Genomic DNA, 20,829 nt, shown 5'->3' on the forward strand with positions numbered 1-20,829 from the left:
AACAACCAAAAAAAAAAGGGGGGGGGGGGGGGGGGGAGGGGAAGGAAAGGAAAGAAAAATATTTGAGCAAATGTAGGGGTTTTATACAGTGCATGTAAAAATAAATTAAAATGAACGGGTGAAAAAGCAGTCTCATCATCTGGAGGCAAAGATTTCCTGACACCTTCCTGATGGGGCCCAACACATGTTTAAAGAGGAGTGCATGCCCTAAATAAACCTACACCCTAAGTTGCTGTCGCTTAATTTAGGGCAAAGCCCGGGGGGGGGGTGGGGGGATGGGGAGGGAAATAAAAAAGTATAATCAAGGATTTGTTGTTTAGGGTTCTTTTAAAGAAAGCAAAGCCCTTATCCAGAAACACTATGTAAATAGAAACTAGATCCAATAGAGTCTGAGTGAAGTTTAGAACCAGCAAATTCCTGCATTTCTGGGGACTAGGAATATTTTTTGCATCGCAGTCTTTGACAGATATTTGCAACGAGATGAGTATCAGTGCCCCTAAATGCAGAACACAGATATATCCACCATTGGCTCCTGTAGTGCCTTTGTCTGTATAAATAGCTTCAGCGGTTTGTAAAGCACTGTGAGGGGAGGCAAAGTGTAAGGGAGGGTTGTTAGGCAGTCTAATCTTTATCTCTTCCGATTGGCATGCTTAGAAATGTTTGGCTACAGCCAGGTAATCTTGGCTCTTCGATGCTCTTTGAAAACCAGGAGAGAGGGAAGAAAGCTTTCTGGGGGAAGAAGTTGTGGGTTGTTTCCACAGTGGTGGTGAGCAAATGATTGTTCAACACTTCTGGGGGATGTTTGGGATTTTTTGTTAGTATTTGCAACAGTTTGTATTAAATAGAAGAAACCCCACCCCAAGTCTTCCTCTCATTCCCATGCTAAGGATGCCAATGTAAGTGACTCATACTTCAAACCCTTCTTAAGAGAGATGCAGGTATTACAAAAAATTACAACTCTACTCCTAGGACAGTGGGCTGCCAAGAGACTGCATAACCTGCCTGTCCCTGCGGGAGCTCCCCGAGCACTGGCAGGACCTTCTCCAGGCTTCTCCTTGTAACTCTTATATTATGTGTATTACTCCTACTAAACTTTGAGAACGTTACTGCAAAGGTCGTGGAGCACTGAAGGCAGAGCTTCTCCTGGATTTATTTTCTTAGCATGTTGTTATGGAAGAAAAAGAAATCTTAAAATAATAATAATAATAATAATAATAAAGAAAGAAAGAAAGAAAGAAAGAAAGAAAGGCATAAAAACCCAACAACACAGGAGGAAAAAAATCCAAGAAGTTTTGCTGGGTTTGGGTTGTTTTTACCCAGGCACTGTCACTGCCTGGGACCCACTGTAGATGAACTTCTCTTCTCCCTTCCCCTCAGCCCCAATCTTCCGTCACAGGAAAGTCCCTTTGAAAGGGATGCCTTGTACAATTTTATATATTTTATTGAAGATTTATTATTTCTTATCTCTTATTTCAAATTAAATTAAAAAAAGAAAAAACGTGTTTAATCGCGTGTGGGTCTGTGAGTGGAGTTCTGTAAGAAGTAATTTCTCTCTGTGTGCGTTTTGCACCGCTGGGTCAAGTTCAAAGGAATGTTTGGGTTGCCTTTATGATTATTTCCCCTTTCTGAATCTGAATTGAAGCCAAATTTGCATCACATGAAGGTGAATTGCAAGTCAACAATTCTAAATCGAAAGCCAAACCTTTTATGAGGTTTCCTTGTTTTTAACAACTGCTTTTAGGCGCCTCTGTTCTTTACATCATACTCCAGTGGTGTTTCCATCCCTTTTCTTAGCTCGCGTGTCTTTCTCTTTTGCTCAGGACTTTCCCTCCAACTCGCCTTTCTATTGACTTCAAATCCGTGATTTAGTGGTACAGTAGCTGGAGGTGATTTTGTATAGCTAGGACTTGGCAAGGACCCTGCAACCCCTCAGTGCAGTTGCTCCTCTGCACTGCCAGCACTGTCCCATGGTTTTTGGGGCAGCCTCGCTCAAGGATGCGCTGCTGTGCTGCCCGGATAGCAGATGTTAGATCATCTGCCCCTGGCATTTCTGGCGAGTGGGGCTCGAGTTCGCTCAGATAAGAGGAATATCCAAGATATGAGGGCTACTTCGTCGTGTCACATCCAAATACCATGCAGGCCCAATGTAGATGTTTGTTCCAGGAGAGTTATTTGGGTCAGGAGTGACCTCTGGAATCCCAGCTGGAATTGTGTTTGCTTGTCAAACCAACCGGGCGATTTGACTCTGCCGCTCGGAGCAGAGCTCTGGCTTTTTCCCTGCTCGTCCCAGCCTCGCAGTTCTCCCAAAGGCAGGTCGTTCTAGATGCACACTCCGGTGGGCAGCACCTCGGCAGCAATTCCCTGCGGGCAGAGCCTGGGGACTGCAGCTCGCCTCTCACCGCGCCCCTGTCAGGTCCCCGCCTGCCTCTGTGCGGGCCGTCTAGGCGGCACTGGGCTCCCCACCGGCTCTCGTTGGGCAAACAGGAAAAGGGCTGGGAGGAACACATCTCCCAACTGGACTGAGAGGACACGGCTGCGGGCTGGAAGCTGGGGGAGCTCCAGGTATCGTGGATCCTGCCCTGCTCACCCGCCTTCCGACTGTGAAAAAACTTCCCTGTTAACCTTCCTCGGTTCTCAACCGTAGGGAACAAAGCTGAGGGAACCTAATCTCCATGCAGACTTTTCAAATTAGCATTTACTGCCGCATAAAAACCGGATAGAACTGCTTCTTTCTAGGGCTCCCTCTTTCTGAAGCGTTTTCCCCCTAACTCCAGGGCAGGATGAAGTCCCCCTCGCCCCAGTCTTTCCCCTCCCGATTGTCCCGAGTGCTTTCTTAGCTGGGCTGGGCCGGTTATAAATAAACCAGCGGCATTTTTTAACCTTCGGTATAAATCAGCTGTGTCAGGGATTACAGCTAAATCTTTTCGCTGGAAATTCTTTGAGCGCAGGAGCTTTGTGTGTGTTATGATAGATCCTTAAATGGATACAGATTTATTGCAGAACACAGGGGTGTTGAAGGAAAAGCTTCCAAATCTCGGTTACAACCTCTGCTCTGGGAAAGGCAGGACGGATCCATGACACCTTCCCCGAGCTTGCGGATGGCATGACAATTCACCCTGCGCCCATTATTAACTTGTTCCAATTAAAGCCTTCAGAAAGGCCGAGTTAATTGAGTATTATATTTTATTAGGAGGGAGGTGTCAAGCTTTACTCATGAGACTTCATCATCGGCCTAATGGGAGCTGCCCCGCAGGCAGATCTGTAACTGAATAAATTACAGCAAGACAGGGAAATCAGAATGCTACCATTAAAAGCGATGCACTTACTGAAATTCCTCCTCCACTTTCGCAAGAGGCTGTGGAGGTGTAGCTTTAATTAGTTATTTTAATGCAAAGTTAAATTGTTCCCGAAGTATTTTCTGACACAAAGCAGATGTGATGATTAGAAGTTGAGTGAGACTGAAAGCAGTTGGCATCTGTTCCGGGTACATCTATATATTTTAAATTTCCAATAGAAAGTGAAAAATAATTAGCGCAATAAATAATAAACATTAAAAACAACCCGATAAATTATCCCGATCCTTAGAATCCCGACTTGATGAACGGCGGCTCAGGCCAGCCGGGCTCCGAGCAGCTCTCTCGGGACCTTAATTCACGAGGTATGGATTTGTTGACATAAACAGTTAGGAATGGGCTTTCTGACTCGCTATGGCCAAACGTTCATTACCTAAAGCCACGGGCGCTCGAAGCCTGCATTTCATGTCGTCACGTTGCCTTGTCAAACCCCGGAATTCCTGCATTTTATGGGGAGGGAGGAAAACTCGCTGGCTGCGGCGCGTCTGTGAACCGGCGTGCTCGAAAGTGCAAGGGTTTGATCTCCGTCGGGAGCCGCGCTGCGAAGCCGGGGGCAGCGGGCACCCAGCTCGGCGGGGCGGTGACCCGGCAGGACCCTGGCAGGACCCTGGCCCCTCGGCTGGCCTCAAGTGCCTCACCGTCGGGGATGGAGCCGCTCCCGGCTGGGCATCGGCTCCTGCCACCGGCTCCGGCTAGTGGGAAGAGGCTCCGCGCAACAGCGGACACCTGCTCCGCACGTCCCATTGCGGGAGGCAGTCCGAGACGAAGCTAAACTCCATATCTAGAAAGGGCGCGGAGTCTTGTAAAAGCATCCCGGGCCCCAGCCGGTGTGCTGCTTCTTGCTTCGGGCACCCCCGCACCAGGGGTTTACAGGCACTGGTACGCCGTGCGGGAATGAGCGTGTGTATGCTCGCACATAGACCTCCGTGATGATCCCACATAGTGTGCGGTGCGTCTCGCCACGCAAACGTCAGAAGCACTCTAATGCACGATTCTCGCACACCCGGGGTTCTGCGGAATTTTGGGGGTTGAGCGCTGGTCACGCAGGACACGCAGGAGGAGGAGAACCCAGAGAGGACCGGAGAGAGTGGATGACCAAGGACGACCCACCGGCCCAGAAACCTCCCCGCTCCCTTGTGCGGCTCCCGGCGATGCGGGAGGAATCTCCGAGCCATGCACTAACCCTCGGCTGCACGGAGCTTCCACACAAGAATCCAGAGTCCGTGGGGCAGATGAGATAGATACAGCTTACACCGACTCCAGGGCTGAGATGACAGGAAAGTTACTATTGTGTTTTCTCCAAACCAGATTTCTTCCCCCAAATATCCCGGGTTATCCCCGCAGACGGGAAACTAAACGGGAAAAAGGAAGTTCCCACAAGACAAACAAACAAACAAACAACTCCCCCAAAAACCCAACACTCCCCACTGTCTGTCTGCTTTCTTCTCGTTTCTATGCTCGGTGACCACCACAGACACATAAAATGGCTTTTCCCGGGGTCACTTCTGGAAGTTAACCCACTTTCGACAGTGTCCACATTCTTTGCGTAGAAAGTGTCTGTCGCAAAATTAAACCCAAGACGGTTATCCTTGGTTTCGTTCATTTCGTTCATTCCCCCCCCCCCCCCCCCCCCCCCCCCCCCCCCCCCCCCGCCCCTCCCCTTTCCCCTAGTTTTTCGGAGCCGGGGGTATATTTTCCCAGTGAAAAGCATGAGGGGTCTCAGAGAAGTCGCACGGCTCCTCACAGCACTGGTAAACCCGGGGACGAACCGCTACACGCTTCCCTCTCCTTTTCGGTGCCGGACGTCAGCAAGAAGAAAAGGGGGAGGGGGCGCGGAATTCGAGGGTCTTTCTAGGTTGTTTTGTTTTGGGTGTGACTCCCTTAGTCCCTCGATGCGTATTTCCCACCGTAATCTATAAGGCTCTTGGCGGGTGCTACCAGCAGTTCCCAACTAGCTGCTTCACGAAAGGAATAAAAATCTTTCCATCCATTATATTTCAGTCTTTTAACACCAGAGCAATTCCGTCCCTGCTGTTTTAGTGGAAATACCGGTCTATAAAGCTGCAACTGTAGTATATTTTTAAATGCTACCATTTTTTTAAAGGGGATTTGAATAATTCTGCTTTGCTTGGGAAGGGAAAGTTTCAAGCCATGTACGTACGATGAATGTTTTATAATACTGCCCAAGGAAATTAAAAACATTCTGTGACATTCTCAGTGTAAAGGCAAGTCTTTTTTTGGCAAAATGTTTTGTATATGTATTTCTTAGATTGCTGTGTTTTGAATAAGCAAGAATCTCGTAAAGAAAAAAGCATGTTCCTTAAAAGTATGCGCTACCCGTTTTATGCCAACGTTCAGCTCAAAGTTTGTTTTAAGTAGGAATATTTTCCCAGACGTGTAATGGATTGCTTGAAAACAGAATTCTTTGCTTTTTAATGACCTGTAATGGCCAATTCATTTCTACCGCGCTTATCAAGGTGCTGTGTTAAATAACAAACCGGTTCTTGAAAACAAAAAAAGTCATAATGAAAAATAAGCAGTCAGAATAATCTCCCATCTCCCAGCCGAAAAAAAAAAAAAAAAAAGGCAATAAAATTAATTTAAGACTGTCAAAACATCAAAGCTGAGAAAAGGAGCTGCTAAAATAATGTCTCTTGATAAGGAAATAATAAAAACACACCAAAAAATGTCTACTCAATAAACTCCACTGGATTTGGGGGTCTGTGCTATATTTTATTTGGTGATGAAAGCACTTTGATGTCACTGTATTCCAAACAATTATTATTATAATTTTAAACAACCTGGTGTTTTCCATTACTAACGGCTTACGCTTTGAAGTTACACCTCATAATTTCTTAAATTAAATAAATCATTTTAAGTTTGCACTGGGAGCCTTTTAATAGCAGAGAAAGGAATATCATTATCTTATTGAGAGGCAATTGCAGTGGCTCCAGTTTGGCTGTAGCTGGGGGCAAAGTGGTGCACTATAACAGACATACTTTATTAGCCTCCCATAACTCTTGAAAGAACATTTTTATATTTTCTTTGATTCCCCCCCCTCCCCCTCTTGTTTTAAAGCTGTCCCAACCTTTAATTACTGCCTAATATGAAAAGCATTATTTTTTAATGCTGTGTAATTTACCAGAGGCAATAGGCCAAGTTAACAATTGTTTATTAGGGTTGCTGTTTCACACAGGGCAAAGAATGCTGTTCCAAACCCAACTTTTCATGGGTGGTTGCACTAATTAATACAGTGTCTGAGACTCCTAGGGGGTTTTTAATATTAAAGCCTATGGGGCGGAACGGTTTTTAGAAGTCCAGCTCCTGCTGACGTCCTCCTCCCCAGTGATTTCTGCTGCTTTCAAGCTGTTTTGATCCGAAGGAGAAGGCGGTCGACAGGCGGGAGGGGAGCGGCCTCGGAACCTCCCCGGCCCCGCGGTGCCCTGGCGGGGGTAGCACTCGGCACCCCGCGCCACACAGAGCCTCCGGCGCCCGCCCTGCTTCAGGGCTACCCTGGGAGATCTGCAACGTTATGTCCGTGTTGTCGCCCCCCACCCCCAGTTCCCCTTCCCCGAGGTTTTCCGCGCCCACTCTCCTCGCTTTGATTTCTCCCATCAAGTCGCTTTAGCTATAATTTGGGTGAGGCAGGAGGTGCCGGCTCGGTGGCTCCTGAATAAGGCGGGGGATCCCCGAGGTCTGGCACCGTGGAGGCTCGGCAGATCAGGGAGCTGCCTGCTTCCCCCTCTCACGCCCTCTCTGTTCTAGTGTCAAGCGGAAAACGAGGCTGCTTCGGGGCGTACATGTGTGTGGTGGGGGTGCTTCTCCTTAGCTGCTTCCGAGAACTTAGCAAAGCCGACTCCTTAGACCTTCGCGGAACATCAGCAAGCTCGGATGTCTGAGATGCGACCTCCCTCAAGGCGTTGACTCGGAGCATCTCTGTGCCTCAAACCTCCGGAGCCCATGCCCCGGAGCTCTTCGCGGGTACCAGCTCCCCGGGTTGCAGGGGCGGGAGGATGCTGCGGACAGGGACATCCCTCTGCCCCACCTTCCCTCCCCCCCCCCCCCCCCCCCCCCCGCCCCAAGGGGAGAGACGGGACATCCATCAGCTTGATAAATGGGGGTTACTCACTCCTGTTCTCCCTGCTAGTTTATTTTCTTAAACTACCGGGCAAAAAGTGTAATGACGGAACAGACAAACACACTAACAAACAGACGACAGCTTTATGGATGGAGCTCAGTTCCGAGAGCTGAGGAGTGTTTAAAAAAAAAAAAAAAAAAAAAAAAAAGGCAGTGGCCTTTTCCCATTCTCGCTCCAGCTTGGGTCACTTCAGCCTAAAAAAGATAAATAAAATGTATGTATATGTATACACACACAAGCAATCTTGGATGAATTTTAAAGGAGGAGGCACTTACGGATTTGTCTTATGGGCTGCCCATGACTGTTCTCCCTACTCACTTTGCCGTTAGCTCAGCTTCTTTGCAAATCTAATCTGCTTGGCTCCTTTGCTATTTTTCATGTTGGATCCATGCGTTTCTCCTCTAAGCCTTTCTCCTTTTTGATGTAGCGAGTCAATTGAAGAATGTTGGTCTCGGTTATCAATCACCCAGCTGGGGCTTAAAGGGCTCGGGCTAATCAGATTTAATTGCTCATGTAGCGCCACTCCTGCCCTGGGCCACGACCGACTTGCTCAATTAAACCCCAAATACCTGCAATCAATAAATAAGGAATGACAACACGTTTAAGAGATTTATCCAGCAAAGGAATTGAGCTGGAAACAGATTACAACAGAAAAAGACCCTTTTATAATTAAATGTACACCTCTTACAGAGGTGAAAGCTATGCTTTAAAAAAAGAAAAGGGAAAAAAAAAAGGAGAGGGAGAGAAAAAAAGTAAGAAGAGAGCCAGGAAATAAAAGATAAAAGAGGGGAGATGTTGTTCTCTTTGCCTGGGGAGAGATGTAGGCGCCGCCTTCCGAGAGGCCAATCCCAATCACCTTATTTATAAGCTGGTAAACCTCGGAGCCCTGTGCGGGGCCAGACAAGCCCCTTCCCCTCTCCGTGTCGTAGGTTTTCACTGCAGCGTGCGGTCACTGAGCCTGCCTGAAGCCTGTCCCTCAAACGCAGAGTACTCTGGCTAGTAGAAGTGTCACAGCTCCGGACGACGGGAAATATGTTAGTTCCGATCTCCTTCAAATCAAACCAAACAAAAACCCACACAAGGAAACCAACCAGACCAAAAAAAACCACCCCAAACCAACTCCACCCTAAGAAAGGAGAGGGAAGATTTGGCTTTCCAGTCTCTTGTTTGGAATATAGAGTAACTGACCGAGCTCAAATAACGCTGAGCATGCATAAATAATTGCTTTTGGCATATTTGCCATTCCATGATTTTTTTTTTCCTTTAATACAGGAAAAAAAAAAAAAAAACAACAAAAACTCTTCAAAACACAAAACCAAACCCAAACTACAACCTGCTTGGGAAGTGGCAGAGGCAAAAAGGGGGTGCAGTTAACACCAGAACATTATTTTTGGCTGCCCAAACATGGTCTTGATCAGGGTTTTCTCAGCAGCAGCTGCGGTCTTTTATTTGGATTAGGTTGTAAAATTGCCTTTTCAGCAGCTCTGCTCTCAGTGCCATGGAAAGAGCAGCAGGGGAAATGAAGGAGAAGCTGGCCGCTAACCTGCAGGATTCCAAGTGAGGTGCTTCTGTTCTGCAGTCATGCTGCACCAAAGTGGATCTGTCAAAACTTGGGATTTGAGGAGAGTTGCTCAGCTCCACTCTCAGCACCTGAATTGAGTGCTCTCGGTGACTCAGATTGCTCCCCGCACTCCTTAGGGCAAGCAACACCACCAAGCTGGGCAGGAAACCAGGCGGGACCACGATTAGGTGTCAGGTTTTGTACCTGTTTACAAGCTCCCAGAAATTATGGAGCTGGTACTCCTGCATCATCCACCACAGGAGCTCAGTGCAGGATCTGAGCTGAGTGGATATGTCTAAGGGAACTGTTCATTTGGGGAATTCTTCTCCCGTGGAATAGTTCAGCTCTGAGCTTTGCTCCCATCCATAGAATAGTTCAGCTCTGAGCTTTGCTTCAGTTAAACTTTGCTGCTAATTACTCCACGAGTGGTCATCTTCTGCACAAGGTGATGCTAGCAAGACACCTGGATCCCACTCCAGTTTTCTACTATTCCCACTGAGATACAGGCTATCCCCAATGCAAACCTGCCTGTAATAGTGTTACTCCAATGCCCTTTCTGCACATTTGGTGGCTGATGTGTAAGATAATCTTTTTGGGAAGTGAAGATTAAAATCTTCATACAAGTGAAAAAACTTCCTCAGCTGTCAAAAGAGTATTTCTGTAAGGACTTCTGTTTGTTTATTCCTTAGCTTGGTTTCATAAAGAACACTGGATTATATGATCAAACTGCTACAGTCTTTTGAACTCCTGGGCCAACTCCAATCAAAATTGACAAGGGGGCAGAGGTCTCAGAAATAATCAGGTTGCTGTGATTTTTGGGAAAATAGACTGCTGGATAGTGGAGAGACAGATTGTGTTAAATCCCCACTCAGGCCATAAGCAGAGCCCCACTCGTAAGAAACACTAGAGAAGCTAAACAAGAGTGAGCATAACATCAAAAATATCCCATCAGCTTCTACTTTGGGTACTAGAGACAACAGCTATGAAGCACAATTATCAAAGAGTAGGCTTCATGGGGTTTGCTGCTTGAGGAAATACTTATTACATTTGTCCTTTGCCACTTTCTGCCCAACTGCCTTATGACTTGGAAAGCAGCAGAACATCAAAGGGCAGATCTAGGCACTGGCAGAGTCTTCTGGGACAGTTTCCGTGCTGTGGTTAACAGCATCATTCAGAGCAGCAAACTGCAGAAACATCTCCCTGGGGCTACCTTAGTAGTAGGCCAGGAGGTTGGAAGATGAGTGGTCCATGATTTTGTACAACAGAGGCTTTGCCCTTGTAATTGTCTGTGTTATCTCTTTCCAAGTCATGTGGAAAGCCACAATACATTTTAACAGATTGATCCAAATCCTGTCAAGTAGCAAAGAGGAGAGAAAGAATGAAAATTCTCCCAGCTACTTAGCTGAGCCTCAAAGAAAGCTTTTGATATTCTTTAAAGTATTAAAATAGATCAAAGAACAAGTAAACAGTTTTCTTAAAACTACAGAACCCAAGCTGATAGCTTTGCCTGTAAGAAAGCATCTTTGCTTCTTGCATCTTTTATTTAGTCTGAAAAGTGATTCTGTTAATTCATGTTTGATGCAGTTAATAGCCAGATGCTACATGACTCTTGCCTTTTGAGGTAAGTTCAGAGTGGAGGTGAGGAGGAAGTTGTTGAGCATGAGAGTGGTGAGAGCCTGGAATGGGTTGCCCAGGGAGGTGGTTGAGGCCTCATCCCTGGAGGTGTTTAAGGCCAGGCTGGCTGAGGCTGTGGCCAGCCTGATCTGGGGGGTTGGAACTAGATGATCCTTGTGGTCCCTTCCATCCCTGACTGATTCTATGATACTTGCTGCCACACTTGCAGGTTTAAGTGTATGATGCCAGTAGAAAGGTGAGTGGCACTGCAGTGGGCAAATAGACTTAATCAGAAGAGATACTTGACTTCTTACTCCAGAGAGAACATGATTCATAACTCTGCAGCAAAGGGCATTTTACACTCTCACAAAAGCAATGAGACCTTCTCTGGCAAGTTGAGCGCAGAATGAGACATTTCCTCCTTGCTGATGCCAAGTCAGACTGGGCCAGTTTGAAAGAGCTCAGCTAGCCAGTTTGCCATCTCATGGCTGTCTTGGAATCTGAGTGGTCATTTCTAAAAATAAAAGCACAAATGTTTTTGTTGTGATTGAAAATGCTCCCAGCACTGACACTTCTGAAAATAAATTGTAATGTGAACAAGATGCAGAAGATTTTCTAAGCCTGTAGGAAAGCCAAGTCCTACAGTTCCTTGGGGAGAGAGACTTTATGTTACTGGCTTGTTAACTCTGAAGCCTAATGAAGGCAGTCAAGCTAGTAAACATTTCACCAAACACAGAATTTCAACAGTTGAAGAATTTCATTGAGTGGCATATAACTTCAGTACCAGACACAGCCAAATTAGGGATAAACTAAAGGAAAACTTAGGAAAAATAGAACAAGAGAAAAATAAATATGACTGAATTCCTTCCAGAGCACACAGCTGCCTACGCATACTCCAGCTAATCCCTTCTGGCAGATTTCCCCCTTTTTTCCCTTCTTTTAAGACTTTTTGCTCTTTGAGGTGACAGGGGGAAGGGAAGAGAAGGAATGAAAACAGGGAATGCCATGAAAGTCTGCCTTATGCAAGACTGGAATAGTCTAAAAGCATTATAAACATGGAGAAATACATGGGAAGGAGTAGACAAAAATGCCTACCAGCCAAGGGCTGGTTTCTCTAGGACATACAGAAAGCAGAGTGGGAACCAGTTTGTAAAGGAGCAGCAGAGGTCAAAAGTGAAATCACAGAGCACAAAGTGGACTCACCAACGATTTTAAAACACAAAAATTCCCCTAAATGTCTGAAGTAGTCTGTTCATTCGATACAGAATGCCTGTCCTCCAAGCCACACATGCACACAAATCCTGAACATATCCAAATCAGTATTGCTATGTTCTGACACTGACTTCATGTATGTTCACATGTGATGGAGTAGGGGCCAGTCTTAAACAGAAGATTCTGAGAGCATATGTGCAAAGTACTGAGTTTGTCTTGGATGCATTCTGACTGAAAGATTATGTATGTCATAGGAGACAAGAAACTCTCTATAAGGCTATTTCTTGGCAAGTATTTTTCTGTTCAGAATAACAAGAATATCAGCAAGTCTTCTTCCTTCAAGTATAAAGAAGAGCAGCTACTAAATCTCAGCCCACTGTCTTTGAGGGATGCAATTTACTTCTAGGAGCTGACTGTTAGCCTCCTGATCTTTGGGAGGACAGTCCCCACCTCCTTATTGCTCCTGGAGGAATATAACTTTTATATTCCTCTAAGCTCTGGGGATATCACTTAACAACAATCTGTCTGAGGATTCTTTCCCATCTGGTGTACCTGGAGTAACAGCAAGGTGGATTCCAGCTCCAGTTCCCTCTGTCTTGCTCAAGCCTGTGAAATAAAGTCTGTTACTGGAGAGAGGTAGAAATATTGGATCGTTTTCACTGTAGTCTTAGCCTCACCCTATCTTTTTGTCTCCCCTGATCACACAGGCTCTGTGTGATGGAGGTGATTTAAGATGTTGCCACGTCCAACTGTCTGCCCCACCCTGCTCCCAACTGCTGGCAGAAGGTAAAGCATCTGTGCTCAACTGCTCCTGTTCATGGTCTGGCTTATTAGCGCAAACTGTTGAGAGGACCAAAAGATGATTATGCACTGCCTCTAGGAAGGAAAGCAGCACATGGGGAACCTAGTTGTCTTCTTCGGTGCTTTTAAGAGAACAGGCACATATGTATATTTGTTTTGCTCTTTGTAAATTAAAATCCAGTAACCTTGAGAAATGCAAAGTAATTTTCACTCCTACAGACCTTCAGCTGCTGCTACTGAACTTGCTGCTTTTTGGTACTACAAGAACATAAGATCACTGGGGGCTTCTGAGCTCACACTGGCATAGTAACATTAGCTATTCCCTGGACTGATGTGATTGCATTACAGCTGGACTGGAAACTCAGACATAACTTGTAACAGCTGAGAAGAGATGACAGAAATGACCAGTGGTTCACTGCTTTCTCTTTGTTATCCTCAGGGAGCATCTCAAGATCCAGAGTTCATTTGGACTAGATTTTAAGGTATCAGCCCAGTGACATAGATAAGAGCAGTAGAAAGGAAAGAATATCTTCTTTTTGCAGAAAGAAGTTTAGGCACAAAACCCCTCAAGGATTTCATCCCAGCCACTTGGAAATCTCTGGCACAGTCCCATCAGCTAAATCCTTGCTGGGATCTTTTTGATGGCCAAATAGATATACAGTGACTCTCAGTGTGCAAGTTCCTGCATTCTACTAACTGGGAAGAAAACCCCATCATTTTGCTTTCATTTCCTTCCTACAGAGATTTAATAGCTGAAAAGCTGTTGTGAGCCATCACATTAATCATAGTCCATTGCTTTTGCCATAGTGTGCACCAGCATAACACTAAACTCTAATCACCCAAACAAAATTCAGTCTATTTCATAAAACATAATCTCTTTCTGGTGTCTGAGGAGAGCTATCAATTCAGAGCATCAACCTGGCTCTGCCTGAAGTCAGTGCAATGATATTAATAATGTAAGGATCAACTCAGTTCACTAATTTGCCAAATTCTCCATCATTAGTGTGAATTAATGAGATTCTACTGGAGCTGTCTTTTGGCTGTGGGTGAAATGGAACATGCCTGGCACACATCAGCATAAGAAGAGAGGTCTGGAAGGAGCAGGCATGATTTGGGGGGAGGGAGATGAGCAAATGGAAGATGCTTAATGCAGTCCAGATGGAAAAAATTGACCCTGACTTTGTCAGTCAGGCAATGGCCACAGCCAAGCTGTTTCCTAGTGAGGAGAAAAACTAGAGAGGCTCAAGCAGCAGATGAGAAGTCTGGTCAGATAAAATAAAACAGCCATTCTCTTTGCCCCTCAAATGATGTTTTGCCCAAGACATTATCAAAATGCATGTTTTTCTGCCTCTTCTCTGTCATCCAGTGGTTTCCCTTTGCTTTCTCCCCTCTTCTTCTAGACGCTTCCCTTTAAAGGAAGGGAAGTACCCTTTCAGTACATGAAGTGGAAGGTTGTGCTCACCCTTACAACCAGCCCCATCCAAAAATAAAAGTATAACAAAAAAAAATCATTAAGGAAACCAATTTTGTGAGCTTCACAGGGCCAGAAGGATCATATAAAGTTTAGAGTAGTGTCCAAAGAGATGTCAGGTGGAACTCAATTTAATTTAGTTGTCATTACTAAATAGAACACATTAAGCTGAGCTTAATGGATCCTTCCAAGCCTAACAAATATTGCTGCTGTGTTCTTTGAGACCATGATGGTGGTTTAACTGCCCATGAGTTACTGGGATAATAGCTGTTGCTTGAAAAGAATATGCAAAGAGGAAAGGATGTTCTTGTGTCTTCTGGTGCCTTCACAAAGACAATGCCAGGTTAATGTTTGAGTATCATCTTTCAATTGTGGCAGCCCTAGCAGCTTTATAGAAGTAACAGGAGAAGTCAGAATATTAGTTTTTTTTTATGCTAAATGCATACATCTCCATTTGGGGCATTCAGCCTGAATTTAATAGCTCAAACTAAAGACATAAAACACATGGAAACCCTGGTTTATTCCATTGAGTGGTGTGACAACAGCAATGCTGTAGCTTTGATAACAAGTCACACCATATTCAGAAGAGGACATGCACTGGGAGAAATGCTTGTGAGCAAACAGTTCTGATATGAGAACTCAGAGCTGCCCAGTGAAATCCCAGTGGTTAATTTCACAGACTCTGTTGGGCAGGTATTTAGCATGTCTCAGAATTCTGACCAGAAATCTCCTCCTGAGCCGTGCCTTAGATCAAGCCAACTTCCAACTGTGTGGTAACTGTGGGCTCCCTGAGCAGTGGACATGGGGATGACCTTTGCAGTCTCCAAAGGTGGTTGATCCCACTCAACAGTTACCATTAGTGACATTAGAGTCATGCCCATAGTGAGCTGAAAGGGAAGCAGTATGTTAGGATATTTCATGATGGCCAAACATCAATAAAAAAGGGACTGTCATAATCCACTTCTAACTAGCTACTGACTGCCTGTGTTGTGCTCAGCAAGAGCAAACCTTAATAAATATGATCCAGATCTTGCCCTTTCTCTCCCCAAAAGCAAAGACAAGCCACCAAAACCTGCAAATGCTCAGTGTGTGCCCCTGAAAGTACTAAAGAATAATCTGGCATGCTGAGTATAAATAACACCCTCTTTTCCAGCCATCCCATAGTATGGAACATTAATTGTATCACAGTATCACAGTATCATCAGGGTTGGAAGAGACCTCACAGATCATCAAGTCCAACCCTTTATAAAAGAGTGGGGCAGGATGAGATACCTAACTGGGAATCTCATCTACTATTTAAAGCATCTAATTTCTACACCTGTGCCTGCACCCATCAGATTATCACTGTTTCAAGTGTTAGTTAACCTTCTTCTAGCAGGAAGAAAACAGCACATGTTAATTTTATCAGAGTTTTAAAAGGCATCATTAAATATCCTCTACTTTCAAAGAAAAAAAGTCTCTGCAGGCAATGCATTGCACTCACAGAGATAAGAAATGCATCCTGTATACAATCCTTTGACTTTGTAGTTCCCTTCTAATGGGCAGTTTGGTGAAAGGTTCTTTCCAACGTGCATTTATAGTGATCTATTCAAAAGATAAGTGTATTGCAGCTGATTATTAAGCCCAGCATTTCATGTTGTGCTGCAAACGTATATTTAACTAGGAAATGCCACCGTAGGCTCTTACTGTTATTCTTCCCTCTGAGATCTAGAAAACGTTATTATTCATCATCATTTCCAAAAGTGCCTGAAAATTACAGGCCAACCATGACAGCAAAACACCAGAGGCTCAGGGAAGTGAACACACCAAATTGCTTTTCAAGCAGTTTCCATGCAGCTCCTCTTGTTTGTTCCTGGATCCTTTTAATCATTGTTTACAACACAAACTGAGCTGGAGGGCAGAAGGGCTCTGCAGCGGGACCTTGACCGCCTGCACAGATGGGCAGAGGCCAATGGGATGGGGTTCAATAGCTCAAAGTGCAGGGTGCTGCACTTTGGCCACAACAACCCCATGCAGAGATACAGGCTGGGGTCGGAGTGGCTGGAGAGCAGCCAGACAGAGAGGGATCTGGGGGTACTGATTGATACCCGCCTGAACATGAGCCAGCAGTGTGCCCAGGTGGCCAAGAGAGCCAGTGGCATCCTGGCTTGTATCAGGAGTGGTGTGGTCAGCAGGAGCAGGGAGGTCATTCTGCCCCTGTACTCTGCACTGGTCAGACCACACCTCGAGTACTGCGTTCAGTTCTGGGCCCCCCAGTTTAGGAAGGACACTGAGATGCTTGAGCGTGTCCAGAGAAGGGCGACGAGGCTGGTGAGAGGCCTTGAGCACAAGCCCTACGAGGAGAGGCTTAGGGAGCTGGGGTTGTTTAGCCTGGAGAAGAGGAGGCTCAGGGGTGACCTTATTGCTGTCTACAACTACCTGAGGGGTGGTTGTGGCCAGGAGGAGGTTGCTCTCTTCTCTCAGGTGGCCAGCTCCAGAACAAGAGGACACAGCCTCAGGCTGCGCCAGGGGAAATTTCGGCTCGAGGTGAGGAGAAAGTTCTTCACTGAGAGAGTCATTGGACACTGGAATGGGCTGCCTGGGGAGGTGGTGGAGTCGTCGTCCCTGGGGCAGTTCAAGGCAAGGTTGGATGTGGCACTTGGTGCCATGGTCTAGCCTTGGGCACTGTGGTGGGGGGTTGGACTTGATGATCTGTGAGGTCTCTTCCAACCTTGGTGATACTGTGATACTGTGAAACTTCCCTTTAAGGGGAAAGAAAGCTTTTGTACTGATGCTATTGTACAGTCCATGTGCTGTAGCAAAACCTGCTCACTTTCTAGGAAGGTTTAAAGTAGAGGTCAAGTATCAAAGTGCATTGTAGTGGAAGTTAAAGCTTGCGTGCAAATATACACAGAATATCATAGAATCAGTCAGGGTTGGAAGGGACCACAAGGATCATCTAGTTCCAACCTCCCTGCCATGGGCAGAGGCACCCTACCCTAGATCAGGATATATCAGAACCTACTCACAGAATCACAGAGAAGCCCTTCAAGATCATCGAGTTCAATCATAAGTTTTACACTGACAAGTCCTTGACTAAACCAAGTCCCTCAGCACAACATCTAATCACTGCTCCTGATTTTTCAAACACGGTGCTCTTGCCTATATAAGGCAGGACTCCAGAAGTGCAAACACTAGCTCACACACAGAGAATTCTACACACAGTTTGCTTTCTAGTCACATTTCTTGGGAAATCCTGTCTTCTTCCTCCAAGTGGAAGCACTCAGCTGCCAGATGGCCTTTGAGGGCAAACTGGTGAAATTCTTTGCCGTGAAAGAGATGCTCCCTCTTGCCTTCCAGCATACAAAACCTTGCCAGCATCAGCATTCTCAGAGATCATGTAGCATGTCTGGGGATGTGCTGTCAAGGAAAAGGAAACATTTTTCAAGTCACTCAAACTTTAAATCTTGTCCTTCACAATAGTGGAGACCAGTATTGTCCCACAAGAAAAACCAGGCGCTCTGCTCTGCCTTGGAAGCAGGCTGCACGCTACTCAGTCTCTTTAGAGGGTGTGAGTCACAACCTCTTGGCAGAATATTGACCTTATGGCATAAATACCCCTAATAAGATGCTTTGTATTCCCCAGCAGAGGACTGGGGTTCTGCATGGCACATATGCAAGTGGAGAAAAATGAATCCGTGGGCTCTAATTAGAGGCCAGAAAGGATCTCAGCCCCTCAGCACTGACACTCTGCAATTTCTTCACTATTTCTTTCACTGCCCAACAATATTAACAGCAGATATTTTTGGTTTTGTGGAGAGTACCAGTCTCCTCCTTTTTCCATCCCAAAGCAGAGTGATGCCTCATTCTGAGAGGTGCAAATACTGATTTGACTGTGATAACTGTGGGGTTATTCTGTGCCTGAAGCCATGTGCTAGGGCTTTCGTTCAGTCAAACTTGAGCATTTCATGAGACATTTAATATTTAGGAACCCCCATATCTTTCAAATTGTCAAGAGTTAACCCATACTCATAGCAAGGACATCTCTTTGGAAAAATATGTTTTTTCTCCCTTGCCTCATAGGCTTTTTTGTAAAGTTTGCAATTACATTTTGCTTCTTGTTGAGCTTGAAAAACTTTAACAATGGAAACCAAAGTCTTTGTGTGAATAGTTCAGCATTTCCATTTTCTCTTAAAGTCAAGATATACACAGACAGAATAAATATGGGAAGTCAGCAAGAGAAAACCAAAACAAGTGAAAAAATAGACCAAATTCTTATGGAATCTTTAAGAGGCACTTGGTGCCAATTCTGGGTAAGGATGGCTGCAGCCCAAAGCATTACGTACAGATGGCTCTGAATGAGGGTTTCATAAATCAGACTTTGGCTTGCAATCTATATTTCACAGCTGCCCTGTGTTATGTGTAGCTTCTATGATAGGCCAAAACATGAACCCAAGCTCTGAACAGTGCTTGACTAGAGGGGGAAGGGTGCAAGGTCAGGTGAAGATGTCAGTCCTGTGGTTTCAGTCAGGCTCTGTCAGGAGGTATCTAATAAAAGACAAAGGTCCACAATGAGTCTCTGCTTTATTCTAGGTGATTAACTCATTTCCCCAATGATAATGAATCAGTGAAAACAACTTGCTGAGAAGAAAGCCCTTCACTTACGTCACTGATGCTGCTGTTTGAAGAACAACCTAGAGGACATCTGCAGCCACCTATTCTGTATGACTTTCTTGCTAAGAATGGATTCTGTGTGAAGACACCGTGTCTGCATACACCTCACTTTTTCTGCCTGAGTTTTGAATGTTTAAAGAGGTGCAGAGCTGCAGAAAACATACTACATCACATTTGTGTTGTGCTCAAGCTAGCCACAATTCATCACAAGCACAGCTCTGTCTGAGACAGCAGCAGAGACCAGGACAGATAAGGCAGAGCCCGCAGCTAACATTTATGGGCATAATTGGCCTGTTAGAAAATGGGATTATCAATGCAAGGCCCAGAATTAGAGAGTCATGAAGGAACCCACAATATTAGTGGCAAGGAAAACCCCTTTCGTTCATCTGTGGTTCTAAAAATGATGAAGCAGTTCAAGAGAACAACTGTTTGATTCAAAACCAGATCTAGAGAAGTGAAAGGGGCTGGGGAAAGGGAGAGAGGGCAGAGCAAAGGCTTGTTCCCCAGTAGCACATTGCTACCATGTGCTTTGGCTAACTGTTTGGCCAGGGGGTTGGGAAGAGGGGATATTTCACAGTAAATGGAGCTTGGAGAAACTTCTTTCCCCAAGCATTTCATCATGTGAAAATCAACTAGTGGTAGGGTTTGGTTGTAAATTTTAAGCAAGCTCTTGTCGGTTGATAGGTTCTCTGCAGTCTGTTGAGTCCTGCTGATGGTTCTGTGGTTTTGGTGGGAAGTCACTGAGTTTTGTTCTCAACACCATGGAAGGTACATCAAAAGGAAAGTAGGGGTGAGGAAGAAGGAAGAGAATGCCTCAGTTTGCCATAGTAACTGTAGTTTTTATGTCCTGTGTAAGCACATTTTTCTTCACCACAGTCTATCAGAAGTCCCACCCATTAGTACTGTATGGAGAAAAATCACTTGAGGAAAAATGAAGAAGGAAAAGTATAGATGAGAAGTCAAAATGCTTCCTTTAGTTCAAATAAATCATGACTACCATGAGACCTCATGACAGTTGAAACACCAGACAGAGTATCAGCCACACCTGAGCTGGAAGGATAAAATCTTATTAACAATATTCAAGATGAGGTCTCACGAGGGCAGAGTAGAAGGGGAGGAGAACCTCCCTTGATCTGCTGGACACACTCTTCCTAATACACCCCAGGATCCCATTGGCCTTCTTGGCCACAAGGGCACGTTGCTGTGCCATGGTCAACTTGTTATCTGCCAGGACTCCCAGGTCCCTCTCCACAGGACTGCTTTCCAGCAGATCACCTCTGCTCTGTCCTGCTCTGACAGGGGGCTTGGACTCAATGATCTCCTTGGGTCCCTTCCAACCCCTCACATCCTGAGATCCTGTGAATATTTGTACAGCCATCATCTGTAGATGGTGTTTAGCCTCTTTGAACCTGTTTGTAGTCTGCTCAGTTTGGGATAAACTGTAAAAACCTTGACTCCATGAAATGCCAGGACTGAGCAATAAGTAGACTGAACTCTATCCACTTAGCCACATATATGGTACCTTGAATCCATTCACACCAGGGGCAGGTCTGCTTCTGCATGCTCGCATCTGTAATTGATTGTGGGTGCTACTAATCACAGGTGCATGTGATAATGTTTAGACATCTCTTTGACTCAAGGATGCTATTAAAGAATTAGACTGCAGTAGGGTTAAGAGTTTGTCTCTGCAATTAGTTACTCCTGGAGTTTTGCAATCCGTGGTGGAAAACCCAAAGGCTGACTTAAAAAAACAAACAACCCAGCAAAACCAGCAACCCCAACTCCAGAGTTCTGTATTCTATTCGTAGTCTACATGTGGGTGATTGACTGTTTCTGGTTCATATGTATAATTTGTGAAACAAATGCTCAGTGTCTGTTTCAGTTTTTCAGTGTTGCTTCTGGAACCCGTGAAAGATATGATCAAAGATGGATAAGGTAACTAGAAGGACTCTGCCTCTCAATCGCTAATTAGATCTCCCTCCAAGTTACACTTCAACAAGGCTGGAAGAGTGACTTCACTAACTAC

At 45.3% G+C, this 20,829-nt stretch overlaps 1 long non-coding RNA gene across 1 annotated transcript; it reads right to left on the reverse strand.

Moving 5' to 3' along the window:
- Window positions 1–7,620: 7,620 nt before the first annotated feature.
- On the reverse strand, window positions 7,621–8,536 carry LOC135185010 (uncharacterized). Its single transcript, XR_010306323.1, has 3 exons — window positions 8,348–8,536; window positions 7,767–8,060; window positions 7,621–7,685 (listed from the first exon to the last, which is right to left on the reverse strand). It is a non-coding gene; the product is annotated as an uncharacterized LOC135185010 (long non-coding RNA).
- Between the last annotated feature and the right edge of the window lie 12,293 nt (window positions 8,537–20,829).

The sequence above is a fragment of the Pogoniulus pusillus genome, chromosome 22 (assembly GCF_015220805.1).
Source record: "Pogoniulus pusillus isolate bPogPus1 chromosome 22, bPogPus1.pri, whole genome shotgun sequence".
NCBI classification, from domain to species: domain Eukaryota; kingdom Metazoa; phylum Chordata; class Aves; order Piciformes; family Lybiidae; genus Pogoniulus; species Pogoniulus pusillus.